Source organism: Erythrolamprus reginae, chromosome Z (assembly GCF_031021105.1).
Source record: "Erythrolamprus reginae isolate rEryReg1 chromosome Z, rEryReg1.hap1, whole genome shotgun sequence".
In the NCBI taxonomy this organism is placed as follows: Eukaryota; Metazoa; Chordata; class Lepidosauria; order Squamata; family Dipsadidae; genus Erythrolamprus; species Erythrolamprus reginae.
Genome location: NC_091963.1, coordinates 3,350,961 through 3,376,844, shown reverse-complemented (window position 1 = coordinate 3,376,844; position 25,884 = coordinate 3,350,961). Strand labels below are relative to the sequence as shown.

Sequence of the window (25,884 nt, the reverse complement as noted above, 5' to 3'; positions counted from 1 at the left end):
GGGAGGAAGAAGGAAGCAAAGAGTAGAAGCAAGGGAAAGACGGAGGGAGGGAAGGTAGGAAAGAAAGAAAGAAAGGAAAAGTCAAGAGGAAGGGAAGGAAGCAAAGAGTAGAAGCAAGGGAAAGATGGAGGGAGGGAAGGAAGGAAAGAAAGAAGGAAGGAAGGAAGGAAGGAAAGGAAAAGTCAAGAAGAAGGGAGGAAGAAGGAAGCAAAGAGTAAAAGCAAGGAAAAGATGAAGGGAGGGAAGGAAGGAAGGAAAGGAAAACAGGAAGGAAGGCAAGAAGGAAGGAGACGTCAAGAGGAAGGGAAGGAAGGAGAAAACAAAGTGGAAGCAATGAAAAGATGGAGGGAGAGATGGGAGGGAGGGAGGGAGGGAGGAAAAGTAGAGAGAAAGGGAAGGAAGGAGATAGGAAAAGAGTGGGAAAAAGGAAAAGAGGGAGGGAGGCAGGAAGAAAGGAAGGATGGAACCATAGGAAGAGAAAGGTGGAGAAAAAGATGGGCAGGTCTAGAGAAGAGCAGGGCTGGAGTGACATGATAGCAGGATTCCGGTGTTTGAGGGGCTGTCAAAAAGAGGAGTGGGGTGCAACCTACTTTCCAAAGCACCAGAAGGCAGGGCAGGAAACAATTATGGATGGAAAGGAATCAAGGAAAGAACCAGTTTGGAATTAAGGAGAAATTTCCTGACTGTTAGAAAAATTAATCAGTGGAACAGTTTGCATTTAGAAATTGTGGGTGCTGGCGGTGGGCTTGAGGCAGGGGGATTGAATTAGAAGATCTCTAATTCTGTTCTGATTAATTGATTGATTGATTGATTGATTGATTGATTGATTGAATCAGGAAAGTATCTGCCTAAATTGCTATGGAATGTTATCTGGATCTTCCAGATTTAAAGATGCTCCTTTTGTTAGGGAAATACCCTTATGTCTTCCCGGCTAGGCTATCTTCCTAGCTGTTTAGATGCACACATGAATGTCAAAAAAGGAAAATGCAATTAATTGAGTTGGATCCTCACCTTAAAAATGTTAATCTCCTCAGGGCAAGGATATTTCTCTTTCTCCCAGGACAGAGGGACCCCACCCAATCTTGTCAATTTTGTAATAGCAATAACAATAGCGCTTAGAATTAATATATTGCTTCACAGTGCTTTCACAACCAATTCTAATTGGTTTGGGCAATCAGCATATTGCCCCCAACAGTTCACCCATTGCAGATTATTAAGAGTTGGAAGGGACCTTGTAGGTCATCTAGTCCAATCCCCTGTGGAAGCATTTTGGACAAATGGCCATCCAATCTTCCCTTGAAAGTCCCAAGTGTTGGAGCTCTCACAACCTCCACAGGCAACTTCTGTTCCACTGGTTGACCGCTCCCACTGTCAGAAAGTTCCTCCTTATTTCCAGGTTGAATCTCTCCTTGGTCAGCTTCCATCTGTTATTCCTTGTCTGGCTTTCTTGTGCCTTGGAAAAAAGCCTGACCCCTCCCCTCTGCAGCAGCCCCCCAAATATTCTCTTTGCTAGACTGCCCATGACCCCAAATATAAAGATTAAATCCTTTTGTTTCGGGTATATAATGTCAAAGTCTACGGAGAGGGGCGGCATACAAATCCAATAAATAAATAAATAAATAAATAATAAATAAATAAATTCACTTCTTCCAATAAAAGGCTAATTTTGTCAGACAGAAGCATTCTTGGTGTCCATTCATAAATACTTCCAAGACACAAACATGTTATGGAGTCTATAGAGGACCACGTGGTCCCCCCAATATTTGTTGCCAGAGAGACCTCCAATGTTTGGTCAAAAATATCAAGGGTAGAGTTGCCAGATAACCTTGCATGATCTACTCCCTCCTTAGAAGCTTCAAGAAGGACCACATTTGGAATACTGTGTCCAGTTCTGGAGACCTCACCTACAAAGAGATATTGATCAAATTGAAGGGGTCCAAAGACAGGCTACAAAAATGGTGGAAGGTCTTAAGCATAAAACTTATCAGGAAAGACTTCATGAACTCAATATGTAGAGTCTGGAGGACAGAAGGGAAAGGGGGGACATGATCGAAACTTTTAAATAGGTTAAAGGGTTAAATAAGGTTCAGGAGGGAAGAGTCTTTAATAGGAAAGTGAACGCAAGAACAAGGGGGCACAATCTGAGGTCAGTTGGGGGAAAGATCAGAAGCAATTGTGAGAAAATATTGTTTTACTGAACGAGTAGTAGATCCTTGGAACAAACTTCCAGAAGACATAGTCGGTAAATCCACAGGAACTGAATTTAAACATGCCTGGGATAAACATATATCCATCCTAAAATAAAATTTATTTTATTTTTATTTATTTATTTTGTCCAATACACAATGAGGGTTTTAGTGGGTATATATCTATATACATATAGTAAAATACGATGAAGGTTATAGAGGAGATACTCATAGTAAAATATATCTAAGAAATAATAGAAAAGAAGGTATAGGAATAGAACATATCAATGAAAGAATAGAAGAAGAGATATAGGAATAGAACATATCAATGAAAGAATAGAAAAAGAGAGATAGGAATAGAAGAAAGGAATAGGAGATATAGGAGAGCAATAGGACAGGGGACGGAAGGCACTCTAGTGCACTTGTACTCGCCCCTTACTGACCTCTTAGGAATCTGGATAGGTCAACCGTAGATAATCTAAGGGTAATGTTTTGGGGGTTTGGGGATGACATTATGGAGTCCGGTAATGAGTTCCACGCTTCGACAACTCGGTTACTGAAGTCCTATTTTTTACAGTCAGGTTTGGAGCGGTTAATATTAAGTTTATATCTGTTGGGTGCTCTTGTGTTGTTGTGGTTGAAGCTGAAGTAGTCGGCGACAGGCAGGATGTTGCAGCATATGATCTTGTGGGCAATACTTAGATCTTGTTTAAGGCATTTAATGCAGGAAATAGTATAAGCGCAGATGAGATGGACCACAAGGTCTTTTTCCGCCCTCAATCTTCTATGTTTCTATGACAGACAAAGGCTTTGCCCCATTTCTTCAACCTTAGCATCTCCATGCCTACCTAGACATCTTTGTGGTGGGCCTCCAACAAAGGATCCAACAAAGTTTTCCTTGAGGGCAGTGGACTTCCCAAAAGGGTTGCCACCTCCTGCTTGTTCCTAGCTCCCGAATCTGAAAGGAACCCCAGAAAATGCCGGCGAGGATGGGAAATTGGTTCTTTTGGCACAAGGAGAGCCCTCTTGGCTGCAACCTTATATGATTTTATGACGAGCTAAGCTGGTATAATAGCAACGAAGGTGGTCCATCCTGCCTCCTTGCCAACATCAACAGAAGACAGTGATTAAACTCATTTTCACTCCCCCCCAGAAGGAGATTCGAATGCTCCTCCTCCTGCTCCAGAGTCAAGGAAAAAAGTATTTCCTCTACCTCCAACCTTCGTTCTCACCTGTCCAAATTCACCTTGACAAGTCTTCCTTGACATGGTTAGAGGTTCACCCTCATGGAGCTGGTGGGTCCAGCATCGAGACTTTTATTATATCCTGTCTACCATCCAGTTGGATTGCTTAATCTGGGGCTACAGGTAGTTTTCTACTAGTTATAACCATTCATTTAGCAAACGACAGTGAAAAAATAGAAAGAATAATCCTTGCAGATATCACCATCACAGTATCCCCCTGGTCATATGATCAAATTCCTTCCTTCCTTCTTTCCTTCCGTCCTTCTTTCCTTCCTTCTTTCCTTCCTTCCTCCTTCCTTCCTTGTTCCCTTTCTCCTTCTCTTCTTCCTTCTTCATCTCTTTCTTTCCCACTTTTCTCATTCTCTTTCTCCTCCTCCTCATTCATTTTCTTCCTTCTTTCTTTTTCCTTCTCTTTCTCCTTCCCCCTTTGCTCCTCAACCTATCACCCCTTCCTTTCTTCCTCCTTTCCCCCTCCCTTTCTTTCTCCTTCATCTCTTCCTTTCTTTCTTCCTCCCTCCCTTCTTTTCCTGTCTCTCTTTTCCCTTTCTTTCTCATTCATCCCCTCTTCCCTTCCTTCCTTCTTTCTTTGTTCTCCTTTTCTCTTTCGCTGTTCTTTCTTCTCTTCCTTCTTCATCCTAATTTCACCTTCCTCCTTCCTCGCTTTCTTTTCTTTCCCTTCCCCATCACTTCCTTTTCTTTCTTCCTCTGTTCCTTCCATTCCTCCCTCTTCCTTCTATTGTTTTTCTTCCTATTTCCCTTTCCTCTTTTTTCCTTTCATTCCTACCTCTTTTTTCCTTCCTACCACCCATTTATACCGCCACAAACCCAGGCAGCAACTACAGCAATAAACACAGAAATACCATCAACCCTGTGTCAAGGGCCACAAATCACAATCTTGTATCCAAGAAGGGCACAGCCACACATATTACACCTCTGCCAGAATGACCTCACCTTCACATCCTCCTCTGGATGCCTGAGGGGAGAACATGCAGGGGTCTTCAAAGCCTTCTTAAAGACTCACTTCCTTTCCCCAACATCCTAGACCCCCTCTCCACCCCTCTTAATCTCTCGGCTGATCTTTTGAAAGTACTAATGCTTCCCTAAAGGATCTGTTGAATGGCTTTGCAGGATAAACCCAGTGTCTCTAAAGAAAGTGGATCAAATTGTAAGTCTGGTGGGGATCAATTCCTAGTAGGGTCAACTGGAAAAGAAGCAATGGGTGGGAACTAATCAAGGATAGAAGCAACTCAGAACTAAGGAGCAATTCCCAGACAGGGATAAATAATTAATCGGTGGAACAACTTGCCTCCAGAAGTCAGTCAGTCACTCAGTCAGTCTCTCTGTCTCTCTATCTAGCTATGTATATATGTATGTATGTATGTATGTATGTATCTATCTATCTATCTATCTATCTATCTATCTATCTATCTATCTATCTATCTATCTATCTATCTATCATCTATACTTGTTAACATACAAACAATTTACCCTGCTTATATCCTGTAATATAACTAAAAGTAACATATCTATCTATCTATCTATCTATCTATCTATCTATCTATCTATCTATCTATCTATCTATCTATCATCTATACTTGTTAACATACAATCTACCTTGCTTATATCCTGTAATATAACTAAAAGTAACATATCTATCTATCTATCTATCTATCTATCTATCTATCTATCTATCTATCTATCTATCTATCTATCTCATCTATCTACCTACCTACCTACCTACCTACCTTATCTATCTATCTACCTACCTACCTTATCTATCTATCTATCTATCTATCTATCTATCTATCTATCTATCTATCTATCTATTTATCTATCTCATCTATCTACCTACCTACCTACCTACCTTATCTATCTATCTACCTACCTACCTTATCTATCTATCTATCTATCTATCTATCTATCTATCTATCTATCTATCTATCTATCTATCTATCTATCTATCTATCTATCTATGAGTTTTTAAGCTCGGGACAGCCATTTGTCTAAAAAAGCAACAGCACTTAGGCTCATGTACCGATTCATACTGAACAACCATTTGTCTGGGATGTTATAAGTTCTCTTGCTCAAACAAGGGGTTGGACTAGAACATGGATCTCCAACCTTGGCAACTTTAAGATTTGTGGACTTCAAATCCCAGAATTCCTCAGCCAGACATGAATGATAGAGTTGGAAGAGGCCAGAAGGGTCATCTAAGACAAAGTTCTCGAACCTTGGCTACTTTAAGACTTGTGGACTTCAACTCCCAGAATTCCCCAGCCAGCATAGGAATTCTGGGAGTTGAAGTCCACAAGTCTTAAAGTTGCCAACAAGGTTGGAAACTCCATGGACTAGAAGACCTCCAAGGTCCCTTCCAACTCTATGATCCTTCTTAGTTCTACTACTAGTTCTTCTCATGCACAATTTCAGGAGAACAAGAGATCTAGGAAGATCATGTAGATTCAAAAGCTTTCTATTGGGATCTATCATGGAAGGTTTCTTACACATCCTGCACAGACTGACCTACCAATTGAAGCTTCATTGATGCAAACCCAACACTGCAAAAGAGCTTCCGTTTGTAACAGATTTCCCCCAAATCTTTGACCCCTCCCTCTCAAGAGGAGGTACAAAAAGATGGAATAGCCCTAGTGAGAAAAAATATACTGTATAGGTAGTCCTCAACCTATGACCACAACTGAACCCAATGTTTCTGTTGCTAAGTGAGACGTCTGCTGGGTTTTGCCCCATTCTACAACCTTTCTTGGCCCCAGTTGTTAAGCGAATTAATGCAGTTGTTAATCAAATGGTCATTAAGCGAATCCAGCCCCCTTGACTTTGGTGGTCAAAAGGTCGCAAAAGGGGATCATGTGACCCTGGGACACTGCAACGGTCATAAATATGAGTCAGTTGCTGCAATGGTCAAAAATGTGTGAAAAACGGTCATCATCATCAGCCGTTGTAACTTTGAACGGTTATTAGCATTTAGACTTATATACCGCTTCACGGTGCTTTTGCAGCCCTCTCTAAGAAGTCATGGAATCAGCCTCTTGCCCCCAACAATCTGGGTCCTCATTTGACCCACCTCAGAGGGACAGAAGACTGGGTCAACCTTGAGCCGGTGGTGAGATTCGAACTGCCAAACTACAGGTAGCAGTTAGCCAAAGGAGCCTGCAGAGCTGCACTTTAATCACTGTTGCAAGTTGAGAACTACTAATATTCACACTGAGGATGCCTCTATATCAACACATATACACACACAAAATACAGGAAGTGAAAGAAAAACAGAGGGAAAATATAAATTATTTTTGCACATAGATGGACAAAACACACACTTTCCCTCCAATCACCAAATGCAGCCTGTGAAATTTAAAATGATGCTTTCCTGCTACATTTCCATCCTTTATTCTCCTTCCCTGGGGTTGATGGGGCTGGGGAAAATGTAGCCTCCCCCAGAGATGAAGAGATTGGGATGGGTTTTGTTGTGGTTCCGTCTGAGGCCCCTCCGGGAACGGCTGACCTTCTGTCGGTTTCCAGCTCAGAGGGAGAGGCTGAGGAACAGGAGGTGCAGACAGACGAGGAGGAGGAATCCCAGGCTGAAGAAGAGGGAGGACAGCCAGAGTCCCACCAGGGGGAGCTCTCCCCAGCAAGCAGCCTGGATTCCTTAGAGGAAAGTGCACAAGCCATAATTGATCTGCGACAACGAAGAGCTACTCAGAGACGGAATCAATTGGCTAAATACTTTCAGCATTAAAGTGGCAACAGCTGGGTTTGGGTGTGGTGCTCTTGGGAAAGGCTAAAAGGCAGACCCACCCTTCCTGGCTTGTGGAGTTTTATCTTTGAGAGTCGTGGGACCTGACTGTGAACTTTGGCGTCTTGGAATCCTGGTTTGTGCCTTTGACTATTGAAACCTTGGGGGGGTGTGCCAGCAAGAAGCTTGCTGTATTGTCTGGACATCAGGACCCTGCTGTACCGTATTATATCCTGTCTGTTGGGAAGAACAGGTTTTCCTCTGTGCTTATTTTTTCCAGTTATAAAATACTTTTGGCTTTTACCAGAGTGTCTGGCTGTTTTTTCCAGTTGGTGTTGAGGTCTGGGGGAACCCAGACAGAACAGGTTTAAACCCATAGTCTCTGGGGCAACCCCTTTCTAAAGTGGGACATTCCTAAAGACCACCAAGCATTTAGCTGGAGGTCCAAAGCTTGGTTTCCACATTGGGAGGGAGGGAGGGAGGGAGAGAGAAAATGAGATTGAGAGAGAGGGAAATTAAGAGACACAATGACAGAGAGAGAGGGAGAAGGGGGCCAGGAAGAATCAGACAATGAGGGGATGAGAGGAAAGGAAAATGAGAGAGAATGAGAGAAAGAAAGGAGACAGACAATAAAAGGGAATGAGAGAGAGAAAGGGAGAATAAGACAGAATCAGAGAATGAGACACAATAAGAAAGAGGATGGGGGGGAATGAGAATAAAAGAGAATGAGTGAGAGAGAGACAATGAAAGAAAAAGAGAAGGTGAATGAGAAAGAAGCAGAGACAGAATGAGAAAGAAGAGCAGAGAGAGAGGGAATGAAAGAGAAAACGATTGGAGGAAAGAGAGGACGAGAGAGAATAAGAGAAAAAGAATGAGACAAAGAGAGAGAATAACCTAGATTGAGGGAGAGAGGAGAGGAGAATAAGAGACACAGAGAGAAGAGAGATAATGAAAGAGGGAGAGATTAGGAAACTAACGGGGAGCTAAAGCTAAAGGGAAGTGAATCCGGATGCCTCTCGTCTCTCTTTAAATGGATGGAAATGGTGGGGGGGGGGGGGCAGCAGTGCAAGAGGGTGGTAAGGGATGAAGTAACCCATTGGTTTAAACCAACCAGGAGATGGCAGAGAGACGGGTGGAAAGCGACCGCCTCTAAATCCGAACCAAAAAGCCTTCGTGTTTGGTTCTGTGTTCTGCGGGGGTGGGTGGTGGGGGCTCAGACACGAAACGTTTCCCTCCCCTTCCCCCCAAAGCGGGGACCGGGACTCATTACCTCCTGATCATTGCCCCAAAGTCATCAAAGCATGCTTTCAGGTCTTAGGCAAAACTAGAACTCAGCACTCCCCCACTTTCTAGCCTTAACCACTGGATTAAAAACTGTGCTGCGTTTTGTTCATCTATGAGTAAAATTTGTTCATTCTAACAAAATTTGGAGGGGATAACACACACAAACACACAAACACACCCCTCTCAGCAACAGGTCCCAATCAGCGAGTATTTGCACTCGGATCCTTAAGCAGTTGGTAAGCCCTGTTTCTCCCCCATAAAAAAAACTCATTTTCCGTCCCTGAAGCTGGAAAGGAACCGAATTTCTACCGTTTTCCAATTCTAAACCAAAACCGAACCTTTTCCCGTGCAGAATCTTCGCAGATTTATAAAGCAGGGCAATAAACGCCGGGTTTTTAATCGCCTCGCGCTCCTTAGGCGGTTTGAAAGTTCCGCGTTAGGTCCAGCAGGGTGCGTTTAAACCGAATCGAGTCTCCAATGATTCGGTTTAAACGAGGCCTGGTGGGGACCTTTCCCCACCGAAAGCAGCTTTTTAAAAGCGTAAAAATTTAACAAAGGGTGTTACAATCTGGATCCCTGCGAAGGGGGAAAATAAACACTTTTAAACCGCCTTTAAGCGTAATTTTTAATGTATTTTTTTCCCATGGCCCTAACCACTTATGTTTCAATTGCATACGCCTATCCTTCACCAAAACAATGTTCACCAGGGTCTCGATAACTGATATTCGAATTATCATTCTTATGTCTTGACACTTAAAGGTGTTTGAAAACACGTGTATCATATGTGGGGCGTCGTCAGAGAAACCAGAAGGAAGGCGCTTCGCCCTTTCGGGCACGTTTGGCACCCGACGCGCGTTTATTGCAAGCAACGTAACGTGTGAGTGCCTTTTATAGAGCTTTTATTGCGGCGAAATGTGTGCATACCATACACAGACACACATATGGTATGCACACGTATGGATGCCATATAGCCCATCCTCGAATATAGCTCATCTGTCTGGAACCCTCACCACATCTCAGACATCAACACTCTCGAAAACGTCCAAAGATACTTCACCAGAAGAGCCCTCCACTCCTCCACCCGAAACAGAATACCCTACGAAAACAGACTAACTATCCTGGATCTTGAAAGCTTAGAACTGCGGCGCCTAAAACAAGATTTAAGTATTGCCCACAAAATCATTCGCTGTAATGTCCTTCCGGCCAACGACTACTTCAGCTTCAACCGCAACAACACAAGAGCATGCCACAGCTTCAAACTCAATGTTAATCGCTCCAAACTTGACTGTAAAAAATATGACTTTAACAATCGAGTCGTCGAAGCGTGGAACTCATTACCTGACTCAATAGTGTCAACCCCCAACCCCCAACATTTCTCCCTCAGACTCTCCTCGATTGACCTCTCCAGGTTCCTAAGAGGCCAGTAAGGGGCGTACATAAGTGCACTGATGTGCCTTTCGTCCCCTGTCCAATTGTCTTTCCTTTCCATTTTATCATATATATTATTTCCTTCCCACCTACTTCTCTTCCTCTTCACTTCTTATCTTTTATATATCACTTAATGTCTATTCCCTTTCATATGTATTGTATATTGGACAAAGAATAAATAATAAAATAAATAAATAAATAAATAAATAAATAAATAAATAGATGGTGTGTGTGTAGATAGATAGATAGATAGATAGATAGAGAGAGAGAGAGAGAGAGAGATAAACACATTTCTCTTCAATAAGAGATTATATATATGTGACTGCGGGTGGGTTACGAACATTTTATATGTGTGTGCGCGTGTGTGTGTACACACAACCACACACACACAAACAAACAGACACATATGAATGTGTATACACACACAAACAAACACACAAATAATATATATATTTGTAAGCCGTCCGGAGTCACCCACAGCTAATTAGGCGGCCGTGTTTATTTTCTTAAATAAAATAAAATTTAAAAATCCCAGTCCTTAAAATAAAAAACCCACGATGGGTAGATGTGAAATGTAAATAGGTCCAAATAGAGACACGCTCAGGGAAAGCAAGGCAGTCTTTAATATAATGCATTAAAAATAACAATAAAAGAACTTGGCTACTTTCACTGGTGCCGACTTTCAACTCGGGGAATTTGGCCTGGGGGATTCTGGGAGTTGAAATCCACACCTCTTAAAGCGGTGTAATATGAAAGAAAGAAAAATGGACATAACGCCACCTAAGGCGTATCTAGAAGCATTTTTTTAAAATAAAAGGAAATGGGTGATTTTTTTTTTAAAGACCTTATCAAGTAGACGAACAGTGCTCGGACTGGACCGTTCACACGCAGCTGGACTGTGGAGGGAGAAGAAATCTGGACATTTCACTTTCTTCTAGACTTCGAGAGTCGGTTCGCCCACGTGCAAAAAGGCACCTTTCTCTTCCCCCCCCCTCTGTCGCGTTCTTCCCGCCTCCTTTTCTTCCTCCTCCCTCCCTCCCTCCCTACACACCCGCAAACCGAAGTGGTCCAGCCCAGACAAGCTTTACGCTATTTGCCTCTGGTTCTCTAGCTTCGTTGCGTCTGTAAAGGTTCTTAAAAGCGGCACCTGGATGTATGCGTGCGGCGGGGAGACAACACACGTGTTTGCGGATTTTCACAGTCCCTGACCTTGGGAAGCGGGACCCTTAGGAAAGCCCAGCTTGTGGAAGTAAGGGGGGGTGGGAGATTGGAAAGAAAGCCCTGGGGTAGGGAGGCGCGTTCCCCCAGCCAAGCTGCGGAGAGCTCGCCTCGTTTTTCTCATCTTCACTCTCTCTTAAAGTCTGTAATTACCGCCGACCGACCGATTTGCTGCAACTTGCCCGCCCCCGACAGCCTGCCAGTACCCCCCCCCCCACTCCGCCCCGCCCCTCGCGGGGCTCAACCTCGCTAAGGCAGCGAGGCGGAAACCTTCGGCGAAAAGAACCGGGCGAACGAGTCGCCTTAAAGCGGGGTTCAGAGGCGTGCGAAGACTGGATGGATGCGTGCAAAGGGGAGCTCTGCCTCCTGCCCTCTTCCTCCCACCCCCACCCCGGCCTTAGATACCCCCTTCCCGGAGGGTAAAAGAGGCGGCTGCATCCCCTCCAAATCGGTCGAGATCCCCGATTTCTGGACCGCAGCAAACCCGCTTCCGGCAATGGCCAAATTGCGCCCCGCTTACATCAATTGAGATTCTCCAGCTAGGCAGCGGCTGCTTCTAACGCTAGCAAGGGCCCCGATGTCTCGCCGGGAGGATGGGGTGACGTGCGGGCAAATCTTGGGTTGCTTCCCGAGGTGGTTTAGAAGCTGCACGGCCGGTTGGGTCGAACCGGATCGGAAAAAGCGATCGGAGCCTCACCTCTAAGCTATTAAAAGAGAGAGAGAGTTGAGGATCGGGCCAAGGCGGCCGGAGCAAGGTGGAAGTGACCCCTTCCCCTTCCCCTCCCCGCCTTCCAAACCCCGAGAGCTAGGGGACATTCCCGGTTCGGAGGGACGAAGCTTGGAAGAGGCGGAATCGCTTCTGGCCAAGCAGGGAAGGCGAAGCCCGCTTCGTGCCGCGTTGGCCAACGAGTCGCGCAAAAGCTTCAGCCGAAGCTGCGGGTTTTTTTTTTTTTTTTTTTGGCTTCCTCCCCCCACCAATCTATTTGCAGGTAGAAGGCAGAAAAACATGCCCGGGCGACTCTCGGTTCTCAACCATTTAACCCCCCCCCCAGCCAAAAAATAAAAAAGAGAAGACAGTAACTAGAACCAGTTTCGAGAAAATCCTGCATTTTTTCACCGGGATTTCGGGTTTTTCCAGGTGGGGGCCATGAAGATAAGCGAAGACCCCCTCCCTTTACAAAGCTAATCTTCTAAACAGAGGGGGGGGGGGAAACGACGCAGAAAATAAAAAAAACAAAGCTGTTTTTAAGAAAAACATTTTGTTTCTGACAATTTTACGCTTCCTTCCGAAAGCCGCGTTACTCTGCCCCTTTGGTTTGCTTCTGTCTTTTTAAAAAATCATTTTGTTTCCTGCTGGGTTTTTTCCCTTTTTTTCACCATAATTAAGTAAAAATCACATTATTTTCTAAAAAGGAAACCGCAGCAGCAGGAGCAAGCAACACGCGTTGGCTTGTATCTTGGATTTAACTCGCCCAGGAGAGCATCAAAACTGGAAACCTTAGGGAAAAAAACCAATCCCCAAAATAAACCATTCTTTTCTGCCGCTCATCCCCTTTTCCCACCTTTTCAACGTTTCCCCTCTCTTTTTATAGTGTGTGGTTTTTTTAAAAAACAAAACGAGTTCATCCAGCCAAACACCGAATTGGGGGGAAAAGAAATGTAAGACGCAAAATTGCCCAGGTATTAAAATCGTCGTAGGAACCGCAATTCCCTTAGGTGCCCAGAGACACCCAAGTTCCAAAAACGGGTTAGAAATAAGAAAAAGGAGAAGCGCACCTTCGCCAGTGACAAGCAACTTACCACCAGATGGGATAACTCGACAGAGCCATGGTCATTCCTCCAATAAACAGCAAATATCCTAAAAAGAACATTTTGGTCGCCTGGGAAAAAGTTCGTTTTTGAAAAAAAAAAAAAAAGGTGCAAGTCGAAGAAAAGTCGTGTAATAAAAATGAGAAGAACGCAAAAATATTTTCTCCCCTTCAACGGAGCAAACTACACCACCGCTTGGAATTTTTTTTAAAAGCCTCAACAGGTAGCTGCATTTGCGTCTCTCTCTCTCCAACTTTCAGCAAAAAAAAAAGAGCCGAAATAAATCACCCCGAATTAATTTCGGAGAGGAAGGAATGTTACTGGTCTCAGCCTAGTTTTTTTAAAAAATTAACAGGAAAAATAAGTTTTCAGAGAAATCAACCAGCAGGTCGAGGAGGGGAGCTGCGAGGCTACCTCTTTCTCAAACGCCAGAAGAGCGACTGAGCTACTTCCAAGAAGGTACTGCTTCTTTTAATACCCAGTTAAAGACATGTTGGCCCACAATCCCGTTTGTGTGTCTGTGGGTGTGTGTGCGATTGTGGGCTGAGCAGGGTGCGAAAAAGAGAGAGAGAGAGAAGGAAAGGAATAAAAGAGAGAAGGAAAGAAAGAGATAGAAGGTGGTGAAAAAAAATAGAATTACATTTTGGAGAAAAGGTGGGTAACTCAGTGATGGAGCCGGTGAGACCCAACTCGGGGAGTGGCCTCCACGTATTGTCCCCCCTCCTTTATAAAATGGGGGTGATTTTAAGGCAGGCCGATTTTTTTTCAAGACCTCAGCCCCTCCCAGCCCTCCCCCTTCCCCCCGTTTTCTCAGCTCCGTAGATCCGTCGAAAGCGGTTGGCAAAAATCGAAATTTAGGGATTTATTTGTTTGTTTGTTTTTTAATCTTGCAGCCTTACTGGAGAGTTTATTTACAGTTCCAGAAAATAAAAAGAGCGTCCCGGAAGTTGTCAATCGGTGTCAGGCATTCCTCCACCCTCTCCGCGTGGGACACGCTTGTCGCGTTCCCACGAGACACTGAACCAACTCAGGGGACGGGCGCGGCTTGTGGGCGCCCACCCTTCACCAGGGTTCTTTTGCTCAAAACAGACGAAAGAAAGGGCGGGGGGAAAGAGCGCTTTGGTGGAAATCAATAGTGGAGGGCAGGTTGAACGGGTCGTGTGAATGCGGTTTTCGGGCAAGAGGGGTTTAATCCTCTTGGGAGAGGCGATTGTGGGGTGAAGCCAGCCGAGCTTCGCTTTGCCTTATTCTGGCGTGGCTATGGAGCGATTTTGCTGCGCCGGTTAAATCTCTGCGATCCGGATTGAGCCAGTTTTCTTTGCCAAACGCCCAATTTGATTCGATTTCAGCCGGGGCGAATTAGTGGGGTGTCCTTTGCGGATGAAGTGTGTGTGTGTAGACCCTTACGCAGGTGTCAAGCAATGCAGTTTTATTAGAAAGCGGTTGTGGGGGGGGGGGCAGAGATTGTCATCCCGTTTCCCTGCACGAATTCGGAGTCAATCCCGTCGGACCCTTTGCGAATCTGACGCTTCGAAGTTGAGAGAACCGGGAGCATCCCCTCTCTCCCCCCAGTTTTCTCCCGTGTCCGACCATCTGGTCGGGTGGTGGTGGTGGGCATAAAAGCCGTCTGAATGCGGCCTCGCGTGTATTTGTAAAAACAAACTAACACAAAAAAAAAACCACCTCCATACGCCGCGATCCTTCACTTAGGCCGGTGAGGTTTTTGGAGGATCTTGTTTACCGACTTTCTCGGGAGAAAACTCTTCGTACGACCTCGTGGCCGGTGGTCCAGAAAAAAATACACGCATGCAGACTCACCGTGGGGAGGAAAAAGATCAGATTAAAACCACTTGTGTTTGGAGGAAAAAATGGAGGGGAGAGGGTAGAGCTGTAGATATGCACACGCACAAACGCTCGTTTGCTTTCACACGCGTATGTGTGTGTATGCAGAGATCGATACACGTGTTGATGCCCAATCCAGCGCTACCTATGCCCCTCCCCTCTTCAAGAAAGGGGAAGGAAAAATGTAGCCCGTATATTTTCCCTATTCAGACAAAATCTCGACCCTTCATTGAGGAAACACGTGTGAAAGTGTAACCGTGTGCAGTGCCGTAATTTCAAAGCCAGGAATGTATAGGCATCTAGAAACACGCGTGTTTCTGCCTGAGTGCTTTTAGACACTCGCGCGCTTTTTTACGCACCTAGGCACTAACCGACGCGTGTATCTAAATCTCTGCATGTGTGAAAACACGTTGAAGGTCCGCACAGACGTGCGGGTGGTGGTGTAGGTATTTATATCCCCACGGCTGTTTCGTTCATTTCCCCGCAACGCCAGGAATTTCCCCTAGGTCTCTTTTCTGAACGCGCGCGTGTGTGTATAAGTGCGCACGTGTATTTGTAGGAGCGCCGATCATCGCGTTTGTAAGAGAGGACTTCCGTTTTGCTCCCCTCATTTTCCACCCCCATCGCTCCTTCCTTCCATGACTTGCTTCCCTTCTAGTTCCTGCCCAGACTTCCGTGTCCCTCACAAACCCCCGATGTCTGGGAAAAAATGCAGTTGTGGGAGCTTTCATTCTCACTGTGCCTAAATCAGCCTTATTGGGAGGTTTAATTTTTTTTTTGCACCGGATTTGATCCGGATTCAATATTTCACTTTGGCTGCCCCTACCTTCCTTCCTTCCTTCCTTCCTTCCTTCCTTCCTTCCTTCCTTCCTTCCTTCCTTCCTTCCTTCCTTCCTCCCTTCCTTCCTCCCTTCCTCCCTTCCTTCCTTCCTCCCTCCCTCCCTTCTTATCTTCCTCCCTCCATTCCTTCCCTTCTTCCCTCCCTCCCTCCCTTCTTATCTTCCTTCTTATCTTCCTCCCTCCATTCCTTCCCTCCCTCCCTTCTTATCTTCCTTCTTATCTTCCTCCCTCCATTTCTTCCCTCCCTCCCTCCCTCCCTTCCTACCTATCTTCCTTCCTACCTATCTTCCTTCCTTCCTTCTTTCCTTCTTATCTTCCTTCCTATCTCCCTCCCTCCATTCCTTCCTGAGAGAGAATGAGAGAAAGAAGGAATGGGAGAGGGGGTGAGGGAGTGACAGGAATAGAGAGAATGAGACAGAAGAGAGAAGGGAGGAGAGACAGAGAATGAGAAACATGGAGAAAGGAGTGAATGAGACCAGAGAGAAAGGAGTGAGAGAAAGTTTGAGAAAGACAGAGGAAAAAGAGAGTGAATGTCAGGAAAAAAGAGAAAGAGCAAGAGAATCGCAGCCCTTCCCTTCGACTTCCAATTTAAAGAAGATATAAGAATCTGCAGCAGAGTCAAAATCTGTTTTTTCAAGCCTAGAAAGTCAGCCTCTTTCTCATATATATTCCAGGCTGGCTTTCCAGGTTCAAAGTTAACCTGAAATACCTAGGCAATTTGGGATTGAGGTTTTTTTTTGGGTGGGTGGGAGAGTGTCTTGCAAAAGTCGCTGCAGATCTCTGGGCAAGATTTTCAGAAGTGATTTGCCATTTTGGAGCTTAAAGGGAGAGATTGGCCCGAGGTTTTGGGTCTAAGGCAGGATTAGAACTCATGACTTCAAGATTTAGTGTCATATAAGCACTGGGCTGCAGCTACCAAAAAAGCCAACACAGGTCTAGGCTGCATTAACAGAATCACGTGAAGTGTTAATACCACTTTACAAGGCCTTGGTAGGGCCGCACTTGGAATACTGCCAGCTCAGTTTTGGCCGCCAGGACGCAAAAAGGATCTTGGGTCATTCTTTGTCAAGGGGACCAATTTTCAGAATCTTCCCCACTGGATCACTTTCAATTTCAATGAAACTTTTGCATACAGTATAAAACCGAGTTGTGCAAAATTATAGGTCCATTTCCTTTTGAAAGAAGCCAGAACTGGACTTAAATTGGAGAAGCAAGAAAAGTTAATGGCCGAACCGAAAAAAAGAATGGTCTTTCACACTTGTGACCAAAGCAGCATCCCCATGGCCAGTTGATTCTGGAAAGAGTGCAGAGAAGAAGAGAGACAAAGATGATCAGGGGACTGGAGGCTAAAACATGTGAAGAACAGTTGCAGGAACTGGGCATGGCTACTTTGATGAAAAGAAGGACCAGGGGAGACACAATAGCGGCCTTCCAGTATCTCAGGGGCTGCCACAGAGAGGAGGGAGTCAGGCTGTTTTCCAAAGCACCTGAGGGTAGAAAATAAAACAACAGATGGAAAGTAATCAAGGAAAGAAACAACCTTGAGCTAAGAAGGAATTTCCAGACAGGTGGAATGAGGTCCCTTTAGAAGTTGTGAATTCTCCCACGCTGAAAGTTTTAAGCAAGAGATAGGACAATCATTTGTTTGAAATGCCATATGGTTTCCAAAGTCCCTTCCACAATTCTGTTATTCCACTCCACTTATTCCATGATAACATTCCACTTATGACATTTACAGCCCAAAAATTAGACCCAAGGACAGATTAATAGCTCTTCCTCTTCTTCCTCTTCCTCTTCCTCTTCTTCTTCTTCCTCCTCCTCCTCTTTCTCTTCTTCTTTTTCTTCTTTTTCTTCTTCCTTTTCCTCCTCTTCATCTTCCCTTCATTTTCCTCCTTTCCTCTTCTTTTATTCTTCTTCTTCATCCCTCTATCAACAATGTGCAGCAAAAGAACCCAAACTTTTGCTCAGGGTATTATGGGGTCCTTGGATGCTCTCTGAGCTTTGTTATTTCTCTGCAGATGTTTCATGACCCAACTAGGGGACCTCATCAGGTCTAGGAGGGAGTGGGGATTGCAGGGAGGAGAAGGAGAAGGAGAGAAGGAAGGAAGGAAGAAAGAAAGAAGGAAGGAAAGAAGGAAAGAAAGAAAGAAAGGAAGGAAGAAAGAAAGGAAGAAAGAAAGAAAGAAAGAAAGAAAGAAAGAAAGAAAGAGGGCTGTACTCTCTGAGCTTGGCTTTTTTAAAGGTGTTTCATGACCCAACTATGGAAGATCATCAATGCTAGGAGGGAATGGGATTTGTGAAAAGGAGAAGGAAGGAAGGAAGGAAGGAAGGAAAGAAGGAAGGAAAGAAGGAAAGAAGGAAGGAAGGAAGGAAAGAAGGAAGGAAGGAAGGAAAGAAGGAAGGAAGGAAAGAAGGAAGGAAGGAAGGAAGGAAAGAAGGAAGGAAGGAAGGAAAGAAGGAAGGAAGGAAGGAAGGAAGGAAGGAAAATCATCAGGGCTAGGAGGGAGGGGTGTTGCTCAAATCCTCAATTCTTGTCCCTCCTATCCCTCAGTCTTCTAGAGAAGGTGAATTTGCAACCTTCGTAATTTGAATGCTCTAGAACAGTGGTTCTCAACCTTTCTAATGCCGCGACCCCTTAATATAGTTCCTCTTGTTGTGTTGACCCCCAACCATAAGTCTAGTGCCAATTCTCCCAACAGAGCTTTAAGCTGATAGGCAGGAAGGTCAGAGGGACACCCCAATGTAAACGCTTGATTGGTTGGATTGTAAAAATATGTGCCAAGGCGCCAGAATAGAAGCTTTAGTTCCTAACGCCATGGGAAATTTGTCTTTTCCCAGGGTCTTAGGTGACCCCTGTGAAATGGTCATTTGACCCCCAAAGGGGTCCCAACCCCTAGGTTGAGAACCACTGCTCTAGAATATCACAGTTCTCGTGGTTTGTCCTATTCTGGGCATCTCCGGATTCCGTTGACTCTTTCTGTCACAGTTTATCCTCAATTCTGAGTTCAGACGTTGCCATTTTGGGCATCTCAGGATTCAGAGAATCAGGGAGGCTGAATCTCACTGGCCGAGTCTCCCACAGGAAGCCTTAAAAACGTGGCTCCGTTAACATGAAATCTTGTTTGACAGTCAGATGTTTGGTATACACCTGTATATCAGTGGGGCCCACGCCCCATAGGAGGGCAATTTGATTTTTAATGGGGGCAACTGGAGTCTTGTTTAAACCAAGTTAATGGGCTTTTAGGATTCCTCTGCATGTGTAGTATTCACTTTTTAATAGTAAGAATTATATGTCATGAGTGGGGTGTGTGTGTCAGGACTTTAGAGATGCTTGGGTGGGGCATGGCCAAAAAAAGGTTGGGAACCACTGCTGTAAATGGAAAGAAGGAAGGAAGGAAGGAAGGAAGGAAAAGGGAGAGAGAGGGAGGTGAAATGGAAGGGAGGAAGAGGGAAGAAAAAGAGAAAAAAGGGAGGAGAGAGAGTATGGAGGGAGAGAGGGATGGAAGGAAGAAGAAGGGGGAAGGGAGGTGAAATGGAAGGAAGCAACAGAAGAAAGAGGGAAGAAAGAAGGGAGGGGAGGAAGCAAAAGAGGAGAGTAGGAAGGAAGGAAGAAAGGGGAGTCGAGAAGGAAGGAGATTAGGGAGGGAAGGAGGCAGGAAAGAAGAGTAGAGAAGGAGGAACGAAGGGAGGAAAAAGGAGACCAGAGAAGGAAGAAGAGGGAAGAAGGAAGGAAGGAGTGTAGAGTTAGTGGAAAGAAGGAATAGAGGAAGGAAGGAAGGAAGGAATGAGAAGGGGGAGGTGAAATGGAAGGAAGGAAGAAAAAAGGGAGGAGAGGAGGGAGGGAGGCAGGGAGGAAGGAAGAAGAGTAGAGAAGGAGGAAGGAAGGGAGGAGTGTAGATAGGGAGGGAGGAAGAGAGAGATGAAGGAAGGAAGAGTAGAGAGGGAGGAAAAAGGAGACCAGAGAAGGAAGAAGAGGGAAGAAGGAAGGAAGGAGTGTAGAGTTGGTGGAAAGAAGGAATAGAGGGAGGAAGGAAGGAATGAGAAGGGGGAGGTGAAATGGAAGGAAGAAGGAAAGGAAGGAAGGAGAGGAGTGAGTGAGCGAGGAAGGTGAAATGGAAGAAAGAGGGAGGGAGGATTCATTTGGAAGAGTTTGCAGCCTCTGGCCATCAATCCTTCTGACCATGACCAAATTGGGTTCCAACCAATAAATTCACAATTTTTCCCATTCTCACCACACTGTGGCCAATTTCCCTTTCCAAACCATTTTTTTTCTTTAGTAAGCGCCGAAATTTCCCAAATCAGGTAGTCTTCACCTTACGACCACTCTTGCCAGAGATGTTAAGTGAATCACTGCAGTTTTAAAGTTAGTCACCCGGCTGTTAAGCAATTCTTGCTTGTCAGAAGGTCGCAAAAGTGGGTGAATTTATTTTATTTATTAATTTTATTAATTGGATTTGTATCCCGCCTCTCTCCATGGACTTGGGGCGGCTCTCAACATGTCAACAATAAAACATCTTCCAAACTTTGTAGAATTCTGAATTTTCTTTGTCATTTAATTCATATGTCAACTTGTCTAGTTCTGCACATGACCCCTGGAAACTGCTGGACACATGACCCCTGGACACTGCTGGATGCATGACCCCTGGACATTGCTGGACACATGACCCCTGGACACTGCTGGACACATGGCCCCTGGACACTGGACCCCTGGATCCCCTGGACACTGCGACAGTCATAAATATTATTCACTTATCAAGTGTCCTAAATTTTGATCTGATCAGCCTGGGGGTGGCTGCAAACAATTTAAGTGTGAGGTCATAAACCTCTTTTCCCCCAGTGCTGTTGCAACTTCAAACAGTCACTGAGTGAGCCGCTGTATATCGAGGACGACCTGTCCAGAAAAGCAATTTATTCCTCAATTTGTTCCATTTAAAAAATTATGAATTTGCAAAAAATATTTTTTTTTAAAAAAAATGCATGTGTGAGTCTGCACTGCCCTCTTGTGGTTGAAAATATCAGACAAATTTTCTTCCCAGTTTGCGGATTTTAGACACAAGAGTTGGAAAGGGACCTTGGAGGTCATCTACTCCAACCCCATTGCTGAAGGAAGCCAACACATGTAAGTCCCTCAATTTGCAACCATTTTTTGGGCAATGCTTCATACAGGAAAAAAGTGACTTACGATTGGTCCTGGCGCTTACAATTGGCACGGGTTCAAAATTCCAGCACTTGGCCACCTGCACGATTGTTCTTAATTGTTTTAATTGTTTGATAGCTGTTTTTAGAATGTTTTCAAGAACTTTAATGTTATTTTTTTTAAAAAAATATTTTTTATTGAGTATAAAACATTAAAAAAAAACATTAAAAACATCAAAATACGAACTTTAAACAAAACCATATAAAGAAATAACAAGTTTGTCATTTGGTATTATAGAGAAAAAAAGAAAGACAAAAACAGAGAAAACAAAAAACAATGCATTGAATCTTTATAACCTTTGAATCATTAATGGTAGATTATGCTGATGTCATATTTCCTTAAATATATTTACAAGTTAAACTGTATTCCTTATACAATTTTCAATTCTCAGTACAGTATATGTATGGTATCACCTCTCAGCTTAAACCTTACTTATATTTTTTATACAATAAATCCTTATTTATATATTTATTTACCATTTCCTAATGCTTATTTCTCCTTATATTTATACCTCTAACTATATTTCTTTTTCTCAATCCATTGATAAAAGATGTTCCAAAGTTCGTAGAATTCTGAATGTTCTTTGTCATTCAATTCATATGTCTAATTCATATATCCACCCTAAGATAAAATACAGGAAACAGTATAAGGGCAGATGAGATGGACCATGAGGACTTTTTATGCCGTCAATCTTCTTTGTTTCTATTTATTGAATTTTGCTGTCATTAAACGAATCCAGCGTCCCTCCTTGACTTTGCTTGCTGGAAGCTGGTTGGGGAAAAATGCAAATAGCACCAGGGTGTGCAAACATTGTAAATACATTTGTGTGTTTGTGTGTCTGTTTGTTTGTTATTTGAATTTATATGCTATCCCACTCCCAAAGGGCTCTGGCAGCTCACAGCCAAATACAGATAAAAATAACATATCATAGTTCTCGTGGTTTGTCCCATTCCGGGCATCTTCGGATTCCGTTGACTCTCTCTGTCACAGTTTATCCTCAATTCTGAGTTCAGACGTTGCTATTTTGGGCATCTCAGGATTCAGAGAATCAGGGAGGCTGAATCTTACTGGCCGAGTCACCCACCCGAGAACCCTTAAAAACGTGGCTCCGTTAACATGAAATCTTGTTTGACAGTCAGATGTTTGGTATACACCTGTAAATCAGTGGGGCCCACGCCCCATAGGAGGGCAATTTGATTTTTAATGGGGGCAACTGGAGTCTTGTTTAAACCAAGTTAATGGTCTTTTAGGATTCCTCTGCATGTGTAGAATTCACTTTTTTAATAGTAAGAATTACATGTCATGAGTGTGTGTGTGTGTGGGGGGGGGGGGGGGTGTCAGGATTTTAGAGATGCTTGGATGAGGCATGGCCCAAAAAGGCTGGAAACCAATGCTGTAAATGGAAGGAAGGAAAGAAGGAAGGAAGGAAAGAAGGAAAAGGGGGAGAGAGGGAGGTGAAATGGAAGGAAGGAAGGGGGAAAAAAGAGAAAAAAGGGAGGAAAGAGATTATGGAGGAAGAGAGGGATGGAAGGAAGAAGAAGAAGGGGGAAGGGATGTGAAATGGAAGGAACAGAAGAAAGAGGGAAAAAAGAAGGGAGGGGAGGAAGGAAGAGAGGAGAGTAGGAAGGAGGGAAGGAAGGAAGGTGAGTCAAGAGGGAAGGAGATTAGGGAGGGAAGGAGGAAGGAAGAAGAGTAGAAAAGGAGAGAAGGAAGAAGAGTAGACAAGGAGGAAGGAAGGGAGGAGTGTAGATAGGGAGGGAGGAAGAAGAGTAGAGAAGGAGGAAGGAAGGGAGGAGTGTAGATCGGGAGGGAGGAAGAGAGAGATGAAGGAAGGAAGAGTAGAGAGGGAGGAAAAAGGAGACCAGAGAAGGAAGAAGAGGGAAGAAGGAAGGAAGGAGTGTAGAGTTGGTGGAAAGAAGGAAGAGAGGGAGGAAGGAAGGAACGAGAAGGGAGAGGTGAAATGGAACAAAGAAAGAAAAAAAGGAAGGAGAGGAGGGAGGGCGCGAAGAAGGTGAAATGGAAGAAAGAGGGAGGGAGGATTCATTTGGGGGAGTTTGCAGCCTCTAGCCATCAATCCTTCTGACCATGACCAAATTGGGTTCCAATTTGACCCCTGGACACTGCTGGACACATGACCCCTGGACACTGGATCACTGGACCCCCTGGTCACTGGAACCCTGGATCCCCTGGACACTGCGACAGTCATAAATATTATTCACTTATCAAGTGTCCTAAATTTTGATCTGATCAGCACCAGGATGGCTGCAACCAATTTAAGTGTGAAAAGTGGTCATAAACCTCTTTTTTCCCCAGTGCTGTTGCAACTTCAAACAGTCACTGAGTGAGCCGCTTTATGTCGAGGACGACCTGTCCAGAAAAGCAATTTATTCCTCAATTTGTTCCATTTAAAAAATTATGAATTTGCAAAAAATATTTTTTTTTAAAAAAAAAGGCATGTGTGAGTCTGCACTGCCCTCTTGTGGTTGAAAATCTCAGACCAATTTTCCTCCCGGTTTGAGGATTTTAGACACAAGAGTTGGAAAGAGACCTTGGAGGTCATCTACTCCAACCCTGTTGCTCAAGGAAGCCAACACAGGTAAGTCCCTCAATTTGAAACCATTCCTTTGGCAATTCTTCATACAGGGAAGAAGTGACTTACGACCTCATCCTTACAACAGCCACAGATTCAAAATTCCGGCATTTGGCAATCTGCACGGTTGTTCTTAATTGTTTTAATTGTTTGATAGCTGTTTTTAGATTGTTTCATTGTTTTCAGGAACTTTTATGTTATTTTTTTTTTTTAAAAATATTTTTTATTGAGTATACAACATTAAAAAAAACATTTAAAACATCAAAATATGAACTTTAAACAAAGCCGTATAAAGAAATAACAAGTTTGTCAAGACAAAAACAAAAGGACAAAACAAAAAACAATACATTCAATCTTTATAAACACCTTTTATTTCTTTAACGGTAGATTATGTTGATGTCTTATTTCCTTGAATATATTTGCAAGTTAAACCATATTCCTTCTATAGTTTCCAATTCTCAGTACATGTAATTATTGGTATCACCTCTCAACAGAAATCTTACTTATATTCTTTATGCGATAAATAAATCCTTGACCATTATTGTTACTTGTTTTTTATTTATTTTTTTATCGAGCCAATTGTAGAATTTTCCCCACGCAGTAAAGAATTCTTTCACCTCTTTGTAATTCTAAGGAAAGCCTACTCATTTCTGGACATGGTGATTTTTGTTGATCACCATGTTCTCTATTGAGGAATTTTTGCGAAGGCTGGTCTAGCGGCTATTAATATGTGTCTAATAAAGATAATAATTTGATTTTGTGTGTTGCCCTCTGACAATCCCTAATAGATATGTTTCTGGATTTAATTCTACTCCGTCTTCTATCATTTCCTGACCAGGGTTTCCTTTTGTGATGTCAGCTGAACTCTCCAGCCAATAGGAGTTGAATCTGAGGATGGCTTGGATGGGAGACCACAAGGAGATCACAAAATGCCTTGAACTTTCTGGAGAATCCATTGCCCTCTTGGAAGAAGGAGTAGAGTCCTCCTGGCCTTAAGAACCATTCATTTAGTGACTCTTCGAAGTTACTACAGCACTGAAAAAAAGTGACATATGGCAAGGTTATAAAATGGGGCAGAACTCATTTAACTGTCTTGCTATGCGACATAAATTTCGGGCTCAATTGGGGTCGTAAGGCAAGATCCCCTTGGACTGCCCCATCACCCCAGCCTATTTATATGGATTGTTTTTGAAACTGGGAGGTTGTGGGTTCCAATCCTGCCTTAGGCACCAAGCCAGCTGAGTAATCTTGGGCCAGCCGCTCAATCTCAGCCCTAAGAAGCAAGCAATGACAAACCACTTTTGAAAAACATTGTCAAGAAAACTACAGAGACTTGTCCAGGCAGTTTCTAAGAACTGGAAAGTATTGAACAGAAAAGCATTTTTTAAAAAAAATAAAAATTACAATTATACAGAAAATACCATTTTCAGTTATATTTAGGGGCACCAGGGGGCGACAAACACCCAGCTAAAAAATTGAATATCTTTAAGCAGTCTTATATAGAGAATCTTTCGTTGACACTTCAAAGTTACAGTGGCATTGAAAAAAAGTGACTTAGGACCATTTTTCACACTTACAACAGTTGCATCCATCCCCACGGTCATTTGATCAAAATTTAATACACTTGGTAACTGACTCGTATTTATGACGGTCGCACTGTACATGCACGTGATCCCCTTTTACGACCGGCTGTTGAGCAGAGGCAAAGGGGAGGCCGGATTCACTTAATGACCGCGTGACTAACTTAACCACCACCCATCTTGAGTCTGCGGAGAGGGGCGGCATGCAAATCCAATAAATAATAATAATAATAATAATAATAATAATAATAATAATAATAATAATAATAATCTCCTCCCACTTAGGACTGTATGACTGTAACTTGTTGCTTGTATCCTTAAGGTTAATATTAATATTGACTGTGTCTTCATTGCTTATTTGACCCCCTATGACAATCATTAAGTGTTGTACCACATGATTCTTGACAAATGTATTTTTTTCTTTTATGTACGTTGAGAGCATCTGCACCAAGACAATTTCCTTGTGTGTCCAATCACACTTGGCCAATAAAATTATCTTCTCTTCTCTTCTCTTCTCTTCTCTTCTACTCTACTCTACTCTACTCTACTCTACTCTACTCTACTCTACTCGTGTTCTACTCTACCCTATTCGTGTTCTGTTCTACTCTACTCTATTCTATTCGTGTTCTGTTCTGTTCTACTCTACTTCATTCCATTCCATTCATTGTACCCTTATTCTATTCTATGCTTACCTTATCCTTTTGTTATTCTTATTTTCTTATTCTTACTCTTACTCTTACTCTTACTCTTACTCTTACCCTTACCCTTACCCTTACCCTTAGCCTTAGCCTTACCCTTACCCTTATCCCTATCCCTATCCTATTCACAGTTGTGGTGATTCAATTAACAATGGTGGGAAGAAAGGTTGTAAAATGGGGCAAAATCCACTTAACAACTATCTTGCTCAGGTGCGGAGATTTG

General features: G+C 43.5%; 1 protein-coding gene across 1 annotated transcript in view; it reads right to left on the bottom strand.

Moving 5' to 3' along the window:
* Positions 1–10,883, bottom strand: part of WNT3A (Wnt family member 3A) — an 83,576-nt gene extending 72,693 nt beyond the window's left edge. Inside the window, exon 1 of the mRNA XM_070729617.1 lies at positions 10,732–10,883. The gene's annotated coding sequence lies outside the window, so the exon portion shown is untranslated. The remainder of the gene's footprint in view (positions 1–10,731) is intronic.
* Between the last annotated feature and the right edge of the window lie 15,001 nt (positions 10,884–25,884).